A 17231-nucleotide genomic window follows, 5' to 3' on the forward strand; every position below is an offset into this window, starting at 1 on the left:
TTCCTATAGAAAGAACTTGGAGTTTTTTTAATACCATTCATAATGAAATGAAAACTTAAAAAAAATTGTCATGTTTTAGGGACTTCCCTGGCGGTCCAGTGGTTAAGATACAGAGTCCACTGCAGGGGGCACAGGTCCAATTCCTGGACAAGGAACTAAGATTCTGCATGCCAAGCAACATGGCCAACAAATAGGGGGGAAATTATCATAGTTATATCATCTTTTAATTTTATAGTGTTTGCTATATATAATTTACAAAACAATAAATATACCTATATTTGGAAGGCATTTAAAATATCTTACTGATGGAGTATATAATCAAATGGTTTGGAATATAATGTCCTCTATGCATATATTTCTTGTCCTATTATCAAAGCTACTGTTTTTTAACCCAAAATTCTTTAGGTTTTTTACTCTTAGTATGGCAATTCTCAACTCTAGCTGCACATTAGAATCACCTGTGACTTTTTAGAACTTAAAAAGCCTGTGCCCTACCCGAAACCAATTTAATCAGCATCTCTGGGGGTTAGGTACAGTATTGTTTTTAAAAACTCTACATGTTATTCTAACGAGCAGACAAGGTTGAGAACTACTGCCTTGAAATAAGCAACTGTCTTTGAAAAGTACTTTGTGAAAAAAGACCTAGTTGGAAAAACATCCTGTTTGAGGTGTGATTCTCTGGCTAAACCCAACTCCTTGGAAGCCCTGAAAGTGACCCCTAGAGGAAATATCCAGATCACAAAATGTTAAGCCAGCATTCAGCTTCTGTTCTCATAACCAAAATAAAGCCATGAGTATTAGACAAAGGTCAAAACCAAACATGAATTAGATGGAGAGTAGTCCTTAATTAGGGTATCCCTCCGTGGCTCAGCGGTAAAGAATCCGCCTGAAATACAGGAGACACGGGTTAGATTCCTGTGTCGGGAAAATCCCGTGGAGGAGGAAATGGCAATCAGTCTTCAGTATTCTTGCCTAGAAAATCCCATGGAAGAAGAGCCTGGCGGGCTACTGTTCATAGGGTAACAAACAGTCAGAAACGACTGAAGCAGCTGAGCAGTCCTCAACCACGGCTTCCCTGGCGACTCTGCGGTAAAGAATCCGCCTGCCGATGTAGGAGATCCGGGTTTAATCCTTGGGTCGGGAAGATCCCCTGGAGGGGGAAATGGCAACCCATTCCAGTATTCTTGCCTGGGAAATCCCATGAACTTATCCCTTGGATAAGTTGCTGGTTTCCAGGCCTGGGACAAGAAATGTCGAGACTGAAATATCTTGCTGTGCCCTAAAGCAAGAAAATTATCAAAAACTACTGGCGGTATGTCAAAACGATTCAGGAGTCAATTAGAAAGGGATTCCAACTAATGGCATAATTTGAGTACTGGCAAGAATAATAACTTCACTGAGTTGAACCAAATCAAATATATTAAAATCTATGATTTTATAATAATACTAACATGTACTGTGAAATAAAAGTCTTTTTTTTTTTTAATGGCATGACAAGAGAAATTTAAAAACCAAAAAACCTTCTCTGTACTTTGGCCTCCTCTCTCCCTGCACTGTCCATTGTGCATCTGTGTTCTGCATCACCAAATCTCCCCCAGTGGCAGGAATACTTGCTCAACCATAAAGAGAAAAATTCTCCTAACATCAACAAGACAATTCCTTAAAAGACAGCATTCCTTCTTGATCTTATAAGGGGTCACATGATCCATTACAATGCTGCATAGATCAGATTATGTAAACTGTCCATAATATATTATTTGCATGCACATGGTCATTAGGCATATGAAAATCTCATCCCTAATTATTTTCACTTTCTTAATAGTGTCATTTGAAGCACAGAAGTTTTAAATTTGTATGAAGTCCAATTTATCTATTTTTTATCTCCTGTGCTTTTGATGTTGTATCTAAAATGTTACTACCTAACCCAAAGTCATGAAAATGTGTGCCTATGTTTCCTTTCTTTTTCTTTTTTGGCCAAGTGGCTCACAAGGTCTTAGTTTTCTCTCCAGCCAGGGATCAGGGATTCAACCTGGGCCCCCACAGTGAAAGCACTGAGTCCTGACCACTGGACCACCAGGGAATTCCCTATTTTTCTTTTAAGATGTTATATTTCAGTCCCTGGTCTGGGAAGATCCCACATGCAGCAGGGCAACTAATCCTGTGCACCACAACTGCTGAATCCCAAATACCTAGAGCCTGTGCTCCTCAACAAGAGAAGCCACTGCAATGAGAAACCCTTGCACTGCAACTAGAGACAGCCCAGTCAGAGCAACAAAGGCCCTGCACAGCCAAAAAGAAATTTAAAAAACATATGAGAGTTGTGACTCTCATATTTATATCACTGTTCCATTTTGAGCTGAATTTTGTATATGGTGTGAGGGAGAGGTCCACCTTCATTCTTTTGCATGTAGTAACCAGTTGTCCCAGAATCATTTGTTGAAGAGACTCTTCTCTCCCATTTGAATTGTCCTGGCATCTCTGTTGAAAATCAACTGACCATCAGATCAGATCAGATCAGTCGCTCAGTCGTGTCCGACTCTTTGCGACTCCATGAATCACAGCACGCCAGGCCTCCCTGTCCATCACCAACTCCCGGAGTTCACTCAAACTCACGTCCATCGAGTCAGTGATGCCATCCAGCCATCTCATCCTCTGTCATCCCCTTCTCCTCCTGCCCCCAATCCCTCCCAGCATCAGAGTCTTTTCCAATGAGTCAACTCTTCATATGAGGTGGCCAAAGTATTGGAGTTTCAGCTTTACATTCATTCCTTCCAATATATTTCAATTAAAAATACAATGCATGGGACTTCCCTGGTGGCACCGTGGATAAGAATCCACCTGCCAATGCAGAGGACATGGTTGGATTCCTGGTCCGGTAAGATTCCACATGCCACAGAGCAACTAAGCCCAAGACCACAACTACTGAGCCTTGTGTGCCACAAATGCTGAAGCCTGCACACCCTCTACAGCCTACATGCCGCCACTCCTAAAGCCCAAGAATCTAGAGCCTGTGCTCTGAAACAAGAGAAGTCACCTCAGTGAGAAAGCCACCACAGTGAGAAGCCAGCACATCCCAACAAATAGCAGATCCCACTCACCACAGTTAGAGAAAGCCCACACAAAGCAATGAAGGCCCAGTGCAGAAAAAAATATATAAAAATTTTTTAAAATGCATGGACACTGAGAGGAGTATATCAAAATGCTGATACTGGTTGTCTCTGGAAAGAGGGGAGTATAGGTGATTATTATTTTTTACTTTATGCTTTTATGTATTTCTAATTGTTTGCAGTGAACAGATATTGCTTGTGAAATTAAAAAGAAGACAATAAATGTCATTAAAAATGAAAATAAAGAAAATCAATTAACTATAGACACAAGGGTTTATTTATGAACGCTCGATTTTATTCATTTATCTATATGTCTATCCTATGCCAGTTCCACACTGTCTTTGTTACTATAACTTTGTAGCAGGTTTTGAAATTGGAAAATGTAAATCCTCCAACATTGTTTTTCTTTTTAAAAATTGGTTTGGCTAATCTGGTCCCTTGAATTCCATATGAATTTTAGGATCAGCTTGTCAATTTCCACAAAGAAATCAGCTGTTTTTTTGTTGTTTTTTTTTAATAGAGATTTCATTGAATCTAAGATCAGTTTGGGGAGTATCGCTGTTATAACAGATTGTTTTTTATCATAAATACAAGACATCTTTCCATTTATTCAGCTGTCCTTCAATTTATTTCAATCATGTTTTGTAGTTTGTTACACTCATACTTCTTTTGTTAAATTTACTCCTAAGTATTTTATTATTTTTGATGCTGTTATAAATGGAGTTATTTTATTTTGTTCATTTCTAGTGTATGGAAATATAATTGATTTTTGCACATTGATCTGGTATATAGCAATCTTGCCAAATTCAATTATTAGTTCTAATAGTGTGTGGGGGGGGATTGTATAGGATTTTCTACGTAAGATCATGTCATCTGCAAATAGAAACTATTTACTTCTTTTCCAGTTTGGATGCCTTTTATTTTTCTTTCTTAATTTCCCTGGTTAAACATCCAGCAGAATGTTGAATAGAAATGATGAGAGCAGACATCCTTGTCTTTTTCCTGATCTTATGAGGAAAGTAGTCTTTCACTATTAATGCTGTTAACCATGGGGTTTTTTGTAAATGCTCTTTATCAAATAGGTGGAGTTCCCTTCTACTCCTAGTTTGTTGTGTGTGTACGGTTTTGTTTTTTTTTTTTTTGTCATGAGAAGCTCCCTTCTATTCCTAGTTTGTTGTGTGTTTTTGTCATGAAAACACTTAAATGTATCATTTTGCTTGCTTTGTAGAGAACAGATTGAAGTTAAGGTCTAAAAGAGGGAAACTGGTTAGGATGTTATTGTAATAATCCGAGAGATGATAATGGCATGCAATTTTGCAGGCAAAAAATGATGGGACTTCCCTGGTGGTCTAGAGGTTAGGAACCCACCTGCCAGTGCAGAGGATCCAGGTTCAATCCTTAGTCAGGGAAGATTCTCATGCCTCGGAGCAACCAAGCCTGTGTGCCACAACTACTGACCCTGTGCTCTAGAGCCTGCAAGCCACAACTACTGAATCCTCATGCTGTAACTACATGAAGCCCACATGCCTAGAGCCTGTGCTTTGCAACAAGAGAAGCCACTGTTATGTGTAAACCCTGCTCGTTGCAACTAGAGAAAACCCATGTGCAGTAACAAAGACCCAGCACAGCCAAAAATAAATAATATTTTTTTAAATGACGATAGAGCATGGGAACTAACCCAATGGTAATGAGAATATAGCAAGAGATATTAAGAGGATAGGATTGATAGAATCTTGTGACAATTGAACGTGATATTGGCCAGAGCTGATAACATCACAGATCTTCTTTATTAAGCTGGTACAACCATCCCCCAGTTGCTGTGACTGTTGGCTGATAATGGCTCACATCTGCACTTCTCTTGATAACTGACATTAGCTGTGTTCAATGACTTCCATTGCTGTGGAAGCCAAAGACTAATTGGTGTGAAAGTATTAAAGTCTATTCACCATACCAAAAGGGATTATATATTACAAAGATTCTGATCCTTGCATTGCCCAGTGGGAGTGAAAAAGCTGCCTCTTTGGCATGATGAATTCAGTTATTAATGGAAGCCATATATTAAGCTGTTGAAATTGACTATGATAATTGGTCCGAGAAGTTCATCAAGCAATTTGCTGAAGGACTTTAGAGATAATGAAAATATTTGTGGTTAGAAAATAAGGAAAAACAAGTCTTTGAAAATTTTTTCAGTTTATGGAGTGACGGAAATAATTTTTATCTTGATTGTGGCATGTTGCATGACTTTATAATTGTAATGGACACATGAATGTGCCTCAAAGACTTTCAACAGTAGAGAACTCAGTATGTCACCTTCTGTTCCCCTATTTTTCATAGCACTTATTATCCCCTGACATATCATACATTCTTCATTTATTTATTTGCTGCCTCCTCAGCTATAACATAATCCCACAAAAGCAACAACTTTGTTTTGTTCACTGCTTTATTGCCACATCCAAAGTGCCAGGCACATTGTGGACTCTCATTACGTATTAGTTGAATAAATGAATAAATAAAGTTCACTATCTTGATTCCTTTCTCTTCCTGCCTCAGTTCATCTAGCAAAAATAGAAAGTTACCAAAAGGAAAATCTCAGCAAACAGTACACCTAGGACTTATCTGAGGGCCTGGAGCATGTTGACATGCTCCATTGAACTGATTTCCTTGGGCTTCTTAGAACAACTCCTCTAGTTCATTCAACCGCTATTTCATTAAAATCCTCAAGGTCCTTGACCCGTGTTCTTTTCATAGTACCTTTACATAAATTCAAATGGTTGATTTTCTGCACCCAGGCAGGCTGTGAAGCACTATTGAAGGAAAACTATTCAACGGGTAGATTGATACCACTATAAATTCATAGTCATTCATTTCAATCAACAGAGACAAGATCTGTAAGAAAAATAATAGCCGATGTTTATTCCTGAAAATGGCAAAAATACTTTATATGCATTAACTCATTTGATACTTATAACACCATCATAAGGTAGATAGATATTCAATTCATGTTACTAATGATGAAACTGAAGCACAGAGAATTAAGTAACAAGCTAAAAGTCACACAGCTAGTAAGAGACAGAGTCAAATTTTTCAACTCAGGCATTTGGTTTCAGAGTTTGAGGCTTTAACCATTAGTGCCAAGTAAGTTAATTATGTTTCCCTAGTCAGTTCTATCTCTTTCCTTCTGTGTATTGAAGTTATAGACAGAAACTTTTCTCAATTCCCTTATTAATTAAAAAATTATCTATTACAATTTTTGGATTCTTCTGTGTAAATAATAATCTGCAAATAATATATTTTCTTGTCTGTGGGTCTGTTTTGTAATAGGTTCATTTGCATCATTTTTTTTAAATTCCACAAATAAGTGATATTATGTGATATTTGTCTTTCTTTGACTTACTTCACTTTAATATGATAATTTCTAGGTCAATTAATGTTGCTGCAAATGGCATTATTTCACTCTTTTCAGGGCTGAGTAACATCCCGTTACATATATTTGTTATACATTTATATCAGTTCAGTTTAGTTGCTCAGTCATGTCTGACTCTTTGGGACGCCACAGACTGCACCACGCCAGACTTCCCTGTCCATCATCAACTACTAGAGAGTGCTCAAACTCAAGTTCATCGAGTTGGTGATGCCATGCAACCCTGTCATCCTCTGTTGTCCCCTTCTCCTTTTGCCTTTATTCTTTCCCAGCATCAGGGTCTTTTCCAATGAGTTAGTTCTTTGCATCAGGTGGCCAAAGTATTGGAGCTTCAGCTTCAAAATCAGTCCTTCCAATGAACATTCAGGATGATTTCCTTTAGGATGGACTGGTTTGATCTCCCTGCTGTCCAAGGGACTCTCAAGAGTCTTCTCCAACACCACAGTTCAAAAGCATCCATTCTTCGGCACTCAACCTTCTTTACGGTTCAACTATACATCCATGCATGAGTAGTGGAAAAACCATAGCTTTGACTAGATAGAGTATTGTTGGCAAAGTAATGTCTGTGCTTTTTAATATGCTGTCTAGGTTTATCATAGCTTTTCTTCCAAGGAGGAAGTGTCTTTTAATTTCATGGCTGCAGTCACCATCTGCAGTGATTTTGGAGCCCAAGCAAATAAAGTCTTTCACTGTTTCCATTGTTTTTCCATCTATTTGCCATGAAATGATGGAACCAGAAGCCATGATCTTCGTTTTCTGAATGTTGAGCTTTAAGCCAACTTTTTCACTCTCCTCTTTCACTTTCATCAAGAGGCTTCTCAGTTCCTCTTTGCTTTCTGCCATAAGGGTGGTGTCATCTGCATATCTGAGGTTATTGTTATTTCTCCTGGAAATCTTAATTCCAGCTTGTGCTTCATCCAGCCTGGCATTTCACATGATGTACTCTGCATATAAGCTAAATAAGCAGGGTGACAATATACAACCTTGACATACTCCTTCCCCAATTTGGAACCACGTCCATTGTTTCATGTCCAGTTCTAACTGTTGCTTCTTGACCTGCATACAGATTTCTCAGGAGGCAGGTAAAAATTAAATTTAATTTAAATCTTAAATTATCTCTTAAAGAATTTTCCACAGTGTATTGTGATCCCCACAGTCAAAGGCTTTGGCATAGTCAATAAAGCAGAAATAGATGTTTTTCTGGAACTCTCTTGTTTTTTCCATGATCCAGTGGATGTTGGCAATTTGATCTCTGGTTTCTCTGCCTGTTCTAAATCCAGCTTGAACATCTGGAAGTTCTTGGTTCATGTACTGTTGAAGCCTTGCTTGGAGAATTTTGAGCATTACTTTGCTAACATGTGAGATGGGTGCAATTGTGCAGTAGTTTGAACATACTTTGGCATTGCCCTTCTTTGAGATTGGAAAGAAAACTGACCTTTTCCAGTCCTGTGGCCACTGCTGAGTTTTCCAGATTTGCTGGCATATTGAGTGCAGCACTTTCAGAGCATCATCTTTCAGGATTTGAAATAGCTCAACTGGAATTCCATCACCTCCACTAACTTTGTTCGTACTGATGCTTCCTAAGGCCCACTTGACTTCACATTCCAGGATCTGGCTCCAGGTGAGTGATCACACCATCGAGATTATCTGGATCATGAAGATCTTTTTTGTACAGTTCTTCTGTGTATTCTTGCCACCTCTTCTTAATATCTTCTGCTTCTGTTAGGTCCATACCATATATTTCCTTATTGTGCCCATCTTTGCATGAAGTGTTCCCTTGGTATCTCTAATTTTCTTGAAGAGATCTCTAGTCTTTCCCATTCTATTGTTTTCCTCTATTTCTTTGCACTGATCACTGAGGAAGGCTCTCCTTTCAATTCTTTGGAACTCTGCATTCAGTTGGGTATGTCTTTCCTTTTCTCCTTTGCCTTTCACTTCTCTCCTTTTCTCAGATATTCGTAGGGCCTCCTCAGACAACCATTTTGCCTTTTTGCATTTCTTCTTTTTGGGGATGGTCTTGATCCCTGCCTCCTGTACAAATCATGAACCTCTGTCCACAGTTCTTCAGGCACTCTGTCTCTCAGATCTAATCCCTTGAATCTATTTCTCACTTCCACTGTATAATTGTAAGGGATTTGATTTAAGTCATACTGAATGGTCTAGTGGTTTTCCCTACTTTCATCAATTTAAGTCTGAATTTTGCAATAAGGAGTTCATGATCTGAGCCACAGTCAGCTCCTAGTCTTGTTTTTGCTGACTTTACAGAGTTTCTTCATCTTCGGCTGCAAAGAATATAGTCAATCTGCTTTTGGTATTGACCATCTGGTGATGCCCATGTGTAGAGCTGTCTCTTGTGTTGTTGGAAGAGGGTGTTTGCTATGACCAGTGTGTTCTCTTGGCAAAATTTTGTTAGCCTTTCCCCTGCTTCATTTGGTACTCCAAGGCCAAACTTTTCTGTTACTCCAAGTGTCTCTTGGCTTCCTACTTTTGCATTTCAGTCCTCTATGATGAAAAGAACATCTTTTTTGGGTGTTAGTTCTAGAAGATCTTGTAGGTCTTCATAGAACCGTTGAACTTCAGCTTCTTCAACATGAGTGGTTGGGGTACAGACTTGGGTTACTGTGATATTGAATGATTTGCCTTGGAAACGAACAGAGACCATTCTGTTGTTTTTGAGGTTGGACCCAAGTACTCCATTTTGGACTCTTTTGTTGACCATGATGGCTACTTCATTTCTTTTGAGGGATTCTTGCCCACAGTAGTAGATATAATGGTCATCTGAATTAAATTCGCCCATTCTGGTCCATTTTAGCTCACTGATTCCTAAAATACTGATGTTCACTCTTGCATCTCCTGTTTGACCACTTCCAATTTACCTTGATTCATGGACCTAACATTCCAGGTTCCTATGCAATATTGTTCTTTACAGCATCGGACTTTACTTCCATCACCAGTCACATCCCCAACTGGGCATTGTTTTCACTTTGGCTCCGTCTCTTCACTGTTTCTGGAGCTATTTCTCCACTCTTCTCCAGGAGCATATTGGGCACCTATCAACCTGGGGAGTTCATCTTTCACTGTCATACTATTTGCCTTTTCATACTGTTCATGGGGTTCTCAAGGCAAGAATACTGAAGTGGTTTGCCATTCCCTTCTCCCATGGGCCATGTTTTGTCAGAACTCTCCACCATGACCTGTCCATCTTGTGTGGCCCTACACGACATGGCTCATAGTTTCTTTGAGTTAGACAAGACTGTGATCCATTTGATCAGCTGTTTAATTTTCTGTGATTGTGGTTTTCATTGTGTCTGCCTTCTGATGAATATGGATAAGAGGCTTATGGATACTTCCTGATGGGAAAGACTGACTGTGGGAGAAACTGGGTCTTGTTCTGATGGCCGGGGCCATGCTCAGTAGATCTTTAATCTAATTTTATGTTGATGGGCAGCGTTGTGTTCCCTCTGTGTTGTTATGCCTCAGGCCAAACTATGGTAGGGGTAATGATGGTATATATATATATATATATACATTTACTATATAATATAAATTACATTTAAATATAAATATATATAACTCTGTGTATATAGAGAGCTTCTCTGGTGGCTTAGATAAAGGTAAAGCCTTTATCTGAGATAAAGCCTCTGCAGGCAGAGGTAAAGCCACTGCCTGGAATGCAGGATACCCAGGTTTGATCCCTGGGTTGGGAAGATCCCCTGGAGAAGGAAATGACAACCCACTCCAGTACTCTTGCCTGGAAAATTCTATGGACAGAGATGCCTGGTAGGCTACAGTCCATGGGGTCCCAAAGAGTCGGACACAACTAAGCGACTTCACTTTCATGTATATACGTACATAGTTATGGCTCCTTTTTTGGTTTTAATACTATTTATTTATGGCATCTTCCTTTTTTCTTGATAAATCTTGCCACACATACATGAATCTTTTCATTTTAAAAGACCTAACTTTTGGTTTGGTTTATCCTCTTCACTAGGGGCCTACCTTAGTGGCTCAGTTGGTAAAGAATCTGCCTGCAATGCAGGAGACCCAGGTTTAATCCCTGGGTCGGGAAGATCCCCTGGAGAAGGAAATGGCAACCCACTCCAGTACTCTTGCTTGGAGAATTCCATGGACAGAGGAGCTGGGCAGGCTACAGTGCATGGGATCGCAAAGAGTTGGACATAAACTGTGCGAATTTCACATCCTCTTCACTAGATCTTTGTTCCTACTGCACCAATTTTTAAAAATTTTATTATTTTTTTTAAGCTTTCATTGAATTTATTCTATTTTCTTTTTTATCAATTTCTTAAGTTTTTCAGTTGCTTCATTCCTGACTTTTCAGGCTTTATTCTTTTAAAATATAGGTTAAAAGCTATAAATTTCTAAGTATGGCTTATAGTGTAAGTATGTTTGGTATAGTGTAAGTATGTAAGTATGTTTGGTAAGTATGTTTGGTAAGTATGTTTGTAAGTATGTAAGTATGTTTGGTAAGTAAGTTAGGCAATGAAGTAGCCTAATTTGTAGATGGGAGAGAAATCTGAGTTAGCCCCATAACCTGTGTTCCATAACAAGAGAAGTCACAGCAATGAGAAGCCTGAGCACTGCAACTAAAAGAGTAGCTCCCACTTGCCACAACCAGAGAAAGCTCACTCACAGTAATGAAGACCCAGCCAAGCCAAAAGTAACTAAATAAATAAAAATTTAAAAAAAGAGTTTGCATGCTACAACTTTAAAGATCGAATGCCCCCTATGCCAACTAAAATCCTGCACAGCCACATAAATAGATAAATATTTTCTAAAAACATATAATTTACAGTAGTACAAAGAAAAAGTACTCAGGAATAAATAAAAGACATATAAGATCCTTTTGAATAAAATTACAACACTATAAATTTTTCTAAAATTTAATTTTATTAATGGATAAAATTATACAATATTATAAAGATGTTAATTCTCTCCAAATTGTCCTATAGGCTTACTGAAATACTGATAGGATCTCTCCTCCCCCCATTGTATGTGTGTGTGGTGAAATTTGACAGGCTGGTTCTAAAATCTATTTGGAAGAACCAGGAATAGCCAAGACACCACTGAAGAAGAACAAGATGGGAAAACTTTTTCTACCAGAAATCAAGACTTACAAACTATAGTAATAAAAGCAGTAGGGCATATATGAATAGACCAATGGAACTGAATAGAGAATTGATTCCAGCCCCAAGGGAAATGTAATATGGTAGAGAACTAGCATTTAAGATTAGTGAGGAAATATGAAATATTCAACAAATAATGTGATAATTGGTTATACATATGGGGAAACAATTGGGCCCTTATCCCAATCCATGGGCTTCCCAGGTGGTGCTAGTGATAAAGTTATCTGCCTGCCAATGCAGGACATGCATGAGATGCAGGTTCTATCTCTGGTTCTGGAGGTTCCCCCAGAGACTCTTACAACTGTTTCTTTATGCAAATCAGGGTTAGTTGGCCACCTTCTCACTAAATAGTCACATGGCTTTCTATCATGTGCATGTGTGGGTGGGATGAAGGAGAGCAAGCACTCTCTGGTATCTCTTCTTATAAGGGCACTAATCCCTTTACCGGGCCTCATCCTCATGACCTCATCTAATCCAAATTAACACCTAATCTGAGGTGCCTCTCCAAATACCATCACATCGGGAGTTAGGACTTCAACATATGAGTTCTGAGGGGACAAATTCAGTCCATACATGCATGCTAAGTCGCTTCAGTCATGTCTGACTCTTTTTGACCCCATGGACAGTAGCCCGCCAGGCTCCTCTGTCCATGATTCTCCAGGCAAGAGGATTACCGTGCCCTCCTCCAGGGGAGCTTCCCCACCCAGGGATAGAACCTGTGTCTCTTATGTCTCCTGCATTGAGAGGTGGTTCTTTAACCACTAGCGTCCCCTGGCAGCTTATAAACATCTTTTTACTGCCGAATCTCAATAATAAGGTAATGTAAATTATAACAAAAATAATAATTTTGCACTCATCAGGTTATACAAAATTGAAACATCTGATGATATTATGCATTGGCAAGGACGTGGAGCCAGGGAACTCTCATTCACTGCTGGGGGAAATGTAAACTGGAAAAAAGAGTTTGGAAAAGAAATATTTTCTACTGAAATTGAAGATGCACATATCCTATATATCCTATGTTCCAGCGATTCTGTTTCTAGGTATATGCTCTAAAGCACCAGTTTCAAATTTCTGGGTGCAATACAATAGTTGTTGTTGTTCAGTCTCTAAGTCATATCCAAATCTTCATGACCCCATGGATTGCAGCACACCAGGCTTCCCTGTCCTTCACCATCTCCCTGAGTTTGTTCAAACTCATGTCCATTGAGTTGGTGAGGCCATCTAACCATCTCATCCTCTGTTGCCTCCTTTTTCTCCTGCTTTCAATCTTTCCCAGCATCAGAGTCTTTTCCAGTGAGTTGGCTCTTTGCATCAGGTAGCTAAAATACTGGAGCTTCAGCTTCAGTATCATTCCTTACAATGAATGTTCAGGATTGATTTCTTTTAAGATTGCCTGGTTTGATCTCCTTGCAGTCTAAGGGACTCTCAACAGTCTTCTCCAGCACCATAGTACAAAAGCATTAATTCTTCAGGGGTCAACCTTCTTTATGGCCCAACTCTCACATCTGTACATGACTATTGGAAAAACTATGGCTTTGACTATACAGACCTTTGTCAGCAAAGTGATGCCTTTGCTTTTTAATGTGCTGTCTAGGTTTGTCATAGCTTTTCTACCAAGGAGTAAGTTTCTTTTAATTTCATGAGTGCAGTCACCATCTGCAGTGATTTTTGAGCCCAAGAAAATAGTGTGTCACTATTTCATTTTTTTCCCATCTGTTTGCCATGAAGTGATGGGAACAGATGCCATGATCTTCATTTTCTGAATGTTGATTTTATTTTTTTTTTTTAATTTTATTTTATTTTTAAACTTTACAATATTGTATCAGTTTTGCCAAATATCGAAATGAATCCGCCACAGGTATACCTGTGTTCCCCATCCTGAACCCTCCTCCCTCCTCCCTCCCCATACCCTCCCTCTGGGTCGTCCCAGTGCACCAGCCCCAAGCATCCAGTATCGTGCATCGAACCTGGACTGGCAACTCGTTTCATACATGATATTATACATGTTTCAATGCCATTCTCCTAAATCTCCCCACCCTCTCCCTCTCCCACAGAGTCCATAAGATTGATCTATACATCAGTGTCTCTTTTGCTGTCTTGTACACAGGGTTATTGTTACCATCTTTCTAAATTCCGTATATATGCATTAGTATACTGTATTGGTGTTTTTCTTTCTGGCTTACTTCACTCTGTATAATAGGTTCCAGTTTCATCCATCTCATTAGAACTGATTCAAATGTATTCTTTTTAATGGCTGAGTAATACTCCATTGTGTATATGTACCACAGCTTTCTTATCCATTCATCTGCTGATGGGTATCTAGGTTGCTTCCATGTCCTGGCTATTATAAACAGTGCTGTGATGAACATTGGGGTACATGTGTCTCTTTCCCTTCTGGTTTCCTCAGTGTGTATGCCCAGCACTGGGATTGCTGGATCATAAGGCAGTTCTATTTCCAGTTTTTTAAGGAATCTCCACACTGTTCTCCATAGTGGCTGTACTAGTTTGCATTCCCACCAACAGTGTAAGAGAGTTCCCTTTTCTCCACACCCTCTCCAGCATTTATTGCTTGTAGACTTTTGGATCGCAGCCATTCTGACTAGCGTGAAATGGTACCTCATTGTGGTTTTGATTTGCATTTCTCTGATAATGAGTGATGTTGAGCATCTTTTCATGTGTTTGTTAGCCGTCTGTATGTCTTCTTTGGAGAAATGTCTATTTAGTTCTTTGGCCCATTTTTTGATTGGGTCATTTATTTTTCTGGAGTTGAGCTGTACGAGTTGCTTGTATATTTTTGAGATTAGTTGTTTGTCAGTTGCTTCATTTGCTATTAATTTCTCCCATTCTGAAGGCTGCCTTTTCACCTTGCTAATAGTTTCCTTTGTTGTACAGAAGCTTTTAAGTTTAATTAGGTCCCATTTGTTTATTTTTGCTTTGATTTCCAATATTCTGGGAGGTGGGTCATAGAGGATCCTGCTGTGATGTATGTCGGAGAGTGTTTTGCCTATGTTCTCCTCTGAATGTTGATTTTAAAGCCAGCTTTTTCACTCTCCTCTTTCACCTTCATCAAGAGGCTCTTTAGTTCCTCTTTGCTTTCTGCCATAAGGGTGGTATCATCTGCATATCTGAAGTTATTGGTATTTCTCCCGAAAATCTTGATTCCATCTTGTGATTCAATACATATTGCAATACTATAGTAAACTGTGGAATTAATTTTAGTGGTGCTGAGGTATAATTTCCTGAAAGGTAAAATGATGATTTTCACAAACATATAAAATAAAAGGAAAAACATGCTATTTACCTCATTAATTAAAGAGGGAGCCAGTAAAATGTTACAGGAATGTTGTATGAATTTGCAAAGAAACAAGAATATTAAAATGAATTCACTAACAGAGGCAAAAGTGGTTTACTATCCTATAGGTCAATAAAATATAATGCTTGGGAGTATCTTTTCCTCAAGGTGGACAAGAATTATTTTAAATACTGTAAGTTTTCTTGTAAACTATTTCAGTTGACAGAAAGACATCCCTTTGGATTTGAATCCTTCCTACTTAGAAAATGCTCAATGCCCAGGCTTACATTGGAAAGTATCTTTTGTTCATTTCCATCTTTGACAATTTTTCCCAACAGCAATTCCCTTTCAGCATCTTTTTTTTTTTTTTGTAAGAAATAAAAAAGAAGCAATAGAAATTTAGTGCATTGTTGGTAGTAAGTATAATTATGTGTTGGGGTCCTGGGTAGCTGCACACAAATATACCTCAGTGGCATATTGATTATTTTGAATTAAAGTAGCTTAAGAGATGGCCAACACAAGAGGGACACTCTGACCCTTCTTTCTATCTCCCTGAAAGCAGGAAATAAATCTCTCATGTGACAGGTGCACTCCCTGCATATGGAGCTAGAAGAACACTCTTATCTCCAGAGATAGGGAATTCAGACCAGCAAGCCTGTATAAACAAACTATTACTTCCTCTAATTTACTACCCCAAGCCCAAACTCTGTTTAGATTTTTCGCTAATAGAACTCCCAAAACCTAGTTTCTTTGTCCTGTCAATTCCTCATAAATTTTTCTGTCTAAAATTATAAAAGCTATCTGCTTTAGCCACTTCTTAGGCCCCTTTCTATGAGTGGTCTTGTGAACAATTAAAATTGTTTCTTTTTTTCCTAAGTTTTGTCTTGTGTCATTTTATTACCAGTCCAGCCACAAGAAATCAAGATGCACAGAGGGGGAAATTTCCCCCTCTCCAACACGAGTTTTGTGAAATTTTTGTTTTATTTATCTATGTGGTATGCATGTGGTTATCGGATTTGTTATAGAATATTTTTGTTCACTGTGGGCTGGGGTCAAAAGGTTTGAAAGCCATTTAAAAATGTGCCACATTATGAGGTTCAACAGTTTCAATAACTGGACGTTTAAGTTGTCCCTTCAGTCAAAGTAGACATCCACTCACAGTGCAGAGACTCAGAAGATGATCTGAGTGAATGGCAAGGAATTGAGAAGTGTCGGGTAGTGAGTGAGGAATGCGGGGCATGTGGGGGTGTTGTGTGTGTGTGTCTGTGTGTGTATCATTTTGAAAAGATTCCACAGTTTTCCTCTTCAGAGACACACATGCAAATGAGAAGTATGCTGCTTTGTAAACCTCCCTGAGGAAAATTATTTGTTGCAAACTTAAATAACAGGGCTACAGAATTTCTAAGAAAGATTCTTACAAATAAATACATAACAAAAAAAGAGGAAAACATTGTACCTAGCAGAAAAGGAAATGATAGATAAACTTGTAATTCCTTTCACTGCAGAAATGACTTTATCCAGGTCTTGGACTGACTTCTACTCTGAATGTTCTCTCTGTGGGGTACTCAACAGTTTTGGAGGGATGGATAGGCCTGGAAGTGCAAACTCTAAGTCCTTTATGTGAAGAGAAAGTGTTCGTCGCTCAATCGTGTCCGTTTCTTTGCAACACCATGGCCTGCACCAGGCCCGTCTGGAGTAGGTAGCCATTCCCTTCTCCAGGGGATCTTCCCAACCCGGGGACAGAACCCAGGTCTCCCTCATTGCGGGCTGGTTCTTTACCGTCTGAGCCACATCTAGACAGTTGTGGACTCTCTGGGAGCAGCGTCAGAGGCTGCGTGAGGAGACTAGGTCCCGACTCTCAGCACGGATGATCGCTGGCTGTCTGGGACGCCACAAGAATCGAGAAAGGGTAGGCGGCGTGGAAACGGCGAGTCCGCCAGCCTCCACAGGCGGGTTAGGCTGGCCGCTGGACCGTTGCCTGTGAGTAATCAAGCACCAGCCGAGCGCCGCCGCAAAGTAGCACCAGGAGGCGCCGCTCCCCGGGAGCGGAAGAGCAGTGCGCACGCGCAGACGGGCCTGGCCAGCGAAGCGGACAGGCCCACTCCCCAGACCCGCCTCACCTCCAGCACCCGGCCGCGGACCGCACTGCCTAGTCACCCCGCCGGGCTTTCCCCGCCCACTCTGCGCGCTAGCGGATCGCGGCTGCGCGCGCAGAGCCTGAGCGGGCGCCGGCGGGAAGGGGAAGCGGCGGGTAAGAAGGGCCC

The 17231-nt window shown here is 39.8% G+C and overlaps 1 protein-coding gene across 2 annotated transcripts in view; it reads left to right on the forward strand.

Moving 5' to 3' along the window:
- Positions 1 to 17042: 17042 nt before the first annotated feature.
- Positions 17043 to 17231, forward strand: part of IPP (intracisternal A particle-promoted polypeptide) — a 37198-nt gene continuing 37009 nt past the window's right edge. The window contains exon 1 of one of the 2 annotated variants that reach the window (XR_011565901.1): positions 17043 to 17218. The gene's annotated coding sequence lies outside the window, so the exon portion shown is untranslated. The remainder of the gene's footprint in view (positions 17219 to 17231) is intronic. The other variant, XM_019957555.2, reaches the window with a different exon arrangement.

The sequence above is a fragment of the Bos indicus genome, chromosome 3 (assembly GCF_029378745.1).
Source record: "Bos indicus isolate NIAB-ARS_2022 breed Sahiwal x Tharparkar chromosome 3, NIAB-ARS_B.indTharparkar_mat_pri_1.0, whole genome shotgun sequence".
NCBI classification, from domain to species: Eukaryota; Metazoa; Chordata; class Mammalia; order Artiodactyla; family Bovidae; genus Bos; species Bos indicus.